The following is a 6,000-nucleotide window of genomic DNA, read 5'->3' on the forward strand; positions in this document are numbered from 1 at the left end:
TCTCTCTCTCAAAACAAATAAAAACATTTTTTTGGGAAAAAAATTACTCCAAAGACACTAGCTTAAACAACAAACATTTATTATCTCAGTTTCTGTGAGTTGGGAATTTGGGAGTGACTTAGCTGGGTGGTTCTGGCTCTCTCCTGAGGCTACATCAAGGGGTCAGTCAGAACTACGGCATCTGAGTTAGATGGGTTGGGGGATCTGCTTCCAATATGGCTCCCTTACAGGGCTGCTGGCAGTTTCTCATCTCTATGTCCCCTCTACAGTGCTGCCTGAATGCCCTCACACTATGGCAGCTGGCTTTCCAAGAGTGGGTGATCCCAGAAAGAGTAAGGTGGAAGCAATGCTTTTCATTACCTTCTATTAGAAGTGACACACCATCTCTTCCATATTCCACTGGAAGGGAAGCACTAAATTCAGCCCATGCTCAAAGGAAGGGGAATGATGCTCCTCCACGTAGATAGGAACATGTCACAGAGTTTGTGGATAGATTTTAAAACCACCACAAGTACCAAAGAATTATTAACCTGTTAACAACTTACCAGTGCCCACTGTACTTTCCATCATTTGCAAGTTAATATTTTTAAAACCAGCAAGATAAGTATCTGTCAAGTATTCAGGCAGAGAATTAAAGTATACGAATTTCTGGAACGGCAGGTCCACTTATGGGAAGTTTCCCAAAGATAAACTTCACATTATTAATGACAATAATAGTAAGAAAACACCACCCCAACCCCACCACTACAAAAAGCTCAAAACATTTCTTCTTAGGCAACAGAGGCTAAAATAATAACTTACAAAGGACTAAAATAATAATCACTATGCCAAATATCCTTCTTCTTCCCAAATTATCTATTCATATTAATTTCTTTCCTATGCAGAATCCAGCCCACGGTAAAATACTTTTATCCCGTCCTTACTTAAGGGGTATATACGGAGTATAAAAATTGTACATGTCTTCAGCATAGGCCATAGCATCATTGTTTCCACCTAGTAAATAAAATGGTACTGAAAGGGTTTGAAAGACAAAACTTGCTTCATAGATACTTCATGAGTTGCACAACATGTGTAACTTTTTACGGTCATATCACATACTTGATGTCCAGGAGTAGCTTCCATCTCAATAAATCCTGCAGAAATTTTCTATAAAGCAACAATCTTTATTCTTAAAATATAAATATTCATATATACTGCCACTTCTGGAATTCTTCATACCAACAATGTGGAATACTGCTAAGAAACAGGAATAATCCAAAAAGTCGCCTGACAGCCAACAGACGCCCCAGTGCCCATACATGGAAGTCCTGTTAGGCCGCCAACTAAAAGCAGAGCATTGGAAGCCTAGCACAAGAACCTCAGTGAAGATGTGTTAATGGAACCAATAAAGCTCATGCGTTTTACTGCAAGGAAAGTCCTTCTCCCAGAACCTCGCTCCTCTTTCCTACCTTACACACTAGTCTTAGAAACCTTCTAATCTGAATTCTAATCTTACAGATCAGAAAGTAGACTGACGGAAGAAAGTTCACTTTTGGTGAGCTAATGAAATTCACAAGTGGCAGTAAATAAAAAAAGTATTGGATAAGAGACAAACCACATCATTCTTGGGGCCAGTGTAGGAGCAAGTGATGCAGTACAACTTGAGTTTATGATAATGACCATGGAGTTATAAAGAAATGGTTATGTTCTACAGATATTTTTCCAAAGAAGACATACAGATGGCCGATACATAACAAAATGCTCAACGTATCTCATCATCAAGGAAATGCAAATTAAAAGCAAAATGAAATACTACCTGCACCAGTCAGAATGGCTAATATCAAAAAGGTAAGAAATAACAATTGTTGGCAAGGATATGAAGAAAAGGGGACCCTCATACATTGTGGGTAGGAATGCAAACTGGTGCAGCCACTGTGGAAAACAGTATGGAGTCTCCTCAAAAAAATTAAAATTAAAAATACCATATGATCCAGTAATTCCATTACTGGGCATTTACCCAAAGAAAACAAAAACACTAATTCAAAAAAATATATGCATCCCTGTTTATTTCAGTGTTATTTATAGTAGCCAAGATACATAAGCAACCCAAGTGTCCACCAATAGATGAATGGATAAAGATGTGGTGTATATATACATATATACAATGGAATATTACTCAGTCATAAAAAAATGAGTTCTTGCCATTTGCAACAACATGGATGGACCTAGAGGGTATTATGCTAAGTGAAACAAATCAGGTAAAGACAAATAATCTTATGATTTCGCGTAAGTGGAATCTAAAAAAACAAAGGAACAAAAAAACAAAAGCAGAAACTGACCCATAAATACAGAGAACTAATGGTTGCCAGAGGAGGGGCGGGGGTAGATAAAATGGGGGTAGGTAAAAGGGGAATAGGAGATACAGGCTTCCTGTTATAGATGAGTAAGTCATGGGGATGAAAGGTACAGCATAAGGAATATAATCAATGGTGTTGTGATAGCCTTGTATGGTGGCAGATGGCTGCTGCACTTGTGGTGAGCATAGCGTAACTTGTTGAATCACTATGCTATACACCTGAAACTAATGTAACATTGTGTCAGCCACACAATTTTAAAAAGTTGTTTTTAAAAAATAAATTAAAATAAAGTTTAAATTAAAAAAATAATAAAGTATTGTTGCTTAAAAGGATGAGTTCTTAATTTGGAAAACACAGCTATTCAGAAAAATGAGTTGCCTGAGGGTTTCAAACAATTAAAGTTTGACAGATACTTCAAGCAGATATTATTTTTTTCAATATATGAAATTTATTGTCAAATTGGTTTCCATACAACACCCAGTGCTCATCCCAAAAGGTGCCCTCCTCAATACCCATCACCCACCCTCTCCTCCCTCCGACCCCCATCAACCCACAGTTTGTTCTCAGTTTTTAAGAGTCTCTTATGCTTTGGCTCTCTTCCACTCTAACCTCTTTTTATTTTTTTTCCTTCCCCTCCCCCATGGGTTTCTGTTAAGTTTCTCAGGATCCACATAAGAGTGAAAACATAGGGTATCTGTCTTTCTCTGTATGGCTTATTTCACTTAGCATAACACTCTCTAGTTCCATCCACGTTGCTACAAAGGGCCATATTTCATTCTTTCTCATTGCCACGTGGTACTCCATCGTGTATATAAACCACAATTTCTTTATCCATTCATCAGTTGATGGACATTTCGGCTCTTTCCATAATTCGGCTATTGTTGAGAGTGCTGCTATAAACATTGGGGTACAAGTGCCCCTATGCATCAGTACTCCTGTATCCCTTGGGTAAATTCCTAGCAGTGCTATTGCTGGGTCACAGGGTAGGTTTATTTTTAATTTTTTGAGGAACCTCCACTCAAGCAGATATTAAAATTAACTTTACTACTCTCACTCATGCTAAACAGTTAAGTGTCCTAAATTAGATGTTAATTTTTCTTTTATTTTTTTGAAAAGCGGTCTCATCTTTGAGATAGCCCAGCATAGACTCCTCCCCAGCCCCACCTCACAATCCATGTATCTGCAATTGGCATGAAAGAAACAGGTAATGTGCTTGGTAAGAAACTTCAAATTTTACAGAAAAATAAAAAAATGCAAAGTACAAGTCTCCTTTCTAACTTCTGATCACTTCCTGCACCCGACAGACATCCAAACATGACAGATACAGACACACCTAGTTTCTCAGCAATAACCACAATTTTGTATGCATTCTTCAAAAACAAATATTAAGGCATATAAACACATGTTCTTTAGGAAACACAGTCACCACAATCACCATGGAATTTATCTGTTCCTCGGTCATCAGTCTGTACTTTTAACACATAGGGGTTTTTATTTTTTTTCTTTTCTCCCTTCAAATTCTGAAAATTAAGCTTAAAAAAACTTCCCCCAATTCTACTTCCTACATATTCTTTTCCTTTGTGTTAAAAATAAAACGGAAAGCTGAAAACAGTATCCCAATTTCTAATATTGATAGATTTCCTACCTGAAGGTAGCAAGAATAGGAATTTCTTTTTCTCTTACAAAACTTCTGTTTGTAACTGTAACTTAAGTTTTTCAAAGGATACATTTTCCATATAATTCAATTCAAAATGTAACTGAATATCTACGTGCAAAGTACCAAGCTATGGACAAGGCAGACACAGCCCATACCCAGAAGAGCTTGGTGCCAGTGTGGTAGAGGGAGAGAAGACCCAGGAGGCAAACACCATAATAACTTACCTAACACTGAAGAGGAGGCAGCTGGGGTGGTGCCTGGTTAAACGAAAAGGACAGCAAATGGCTCTCAATTGATGGTGATGCAGACTCAGCACTTTTTTCTTTCTTTTTTTTTTTTTTTTTTTTTTAAATTTTTTTTTTTTTTCCAACGTTTTTTATTTATTTTGGGGACAGAGAGAGACAGAGCATGAACGGGGGAGGGGCAGAGAGAGAGGGAGACACAGAATCGGAAACAGGCTCCAGGCTCCGAGCCATCGGCCCAGAGCCCGACGCGGGGCTCGAACTCACGGACCACGAGATCGCGACCTGGCTGAAGTCGGCCGCTTAACCGACTGCGCCACCCAGGCGCCCCTCTTTTTTTTTTTTTTTTTTTTTAAGTATGGTGAGTTTTGTGCCTCATCCATGTGAACTGACACAGACCTGTTTCTGCTGGGTTTATTTCAACATAAATGATAAATAAACAACCAAGTGCCACCACCTGGCATTTCACAGTGAGGATGAAGTTTTAACACACCTGCTCAGCTGTTTCACAGCACTACATCCTATCTCAAGTTGGAGGAATGGAAGTCGGTATTATTTTATTTTTATTATTTTGTTTTTATTTTATTTTATTTATTTTATATTATTTATTCTTATTTTATTTTTAAAAAATTTATTGGAAGTAGGCTCCATGCCCAGCAGACACTTAACTGACTCAGCTATCCAGGCGCCCCGGCACACTCTTGTTTGCCTCCCAGCCTCCTCCCTGATTCCTCATCACCACCTTCTTCACCCTATTTTAAGCCATCTGACCTTGACTGCTTCCAAATTATTTTGATCACTTCTAGATGACAATGGGACAGTGGACCTGGATTAGAATAATAGTGCCAAAGGCCTTAAATGACAAAGGAAAGGCAAACAAAAAACAGCACTTTTCATCACTGTGCAGCTCCTTTCATGTGGGATCTTACCTCTGTAATTGTTTAAAACATTCTCTTCCTACCCAAGGTAGGATGGGGGTGTAAAACCCTGGGGGTCCTACCAAGACCATAAAGGTGAAAAAGAAATGATTGGAATTCAGATGCTAAAAAAAAAAAAAAAAAAAAAAAAATGAGGAAAGATTCAATAAAGAGCCACACTTTTCTAAAGTACAATACTACATAATAGCTCTGGAGAGAGATATAATTCCATGCTGTCTGCACAACAAAGATGACAGCGTGACAAATAATTTTGGCTTAAGTCTCTTAGAACAGTCATTATAAGAACTGTTTTCATTCCAAATAAGCCAGGACTCTAGCAAATCTACCAACCTGTCCTTCCTCTCATCTCCATGGCTATGGCCCTCTCATGGAAAAAAACAAAAAGGTCAGAAGGAGAAAAAGGTACAAAATGTCAGCATGAGCAATATTTTTCCATCAAGTCAGGCATTTCTATATGTGAAAAGATTTGTGGACTTTTCAGAGAAATACCTTCTTGCTTTTGGGCTGAATCTGCAAATAAGGCACTCAAATCACTAGGTAACAGTATCCGTCTGAAAACAGAAACCGCGTAAAACTGAAATGGTTACTGCATGTAGATGTAGCATGAGGTTATTCTAATTACTAGAAGTCTGACAGTACATCACTTATAGATTGCTTTCCCCCCTACCCCCCAGAGAGAGCATGAGTGGGGAGAGGGGCAGAGGGAGAGAGAAACAGAATCTTAAGTAGGCTCCAACACCCAGTGTGGAACCTATGTGGGGCTCAATCTCATGCCTGTGAGATCATGACCTGAGCTAAAATCAAGAGGCAGACAATTCACTGACTGA

This window comes from Neofelis nebulosa, chromosome 9, assembly GCF_028018385.1.
Source record: "Neofelis nebulosa isolate mNeoNeb1 chromosome 9, mNeoNeb1.pri, whole genome shotgun sequence".
Lineage (NCBI taxonomy): Eukaryota > Metazoa > Chordata > Mammalia > Carnivora > Felidae > Neofelis > Neofelis nebulosa.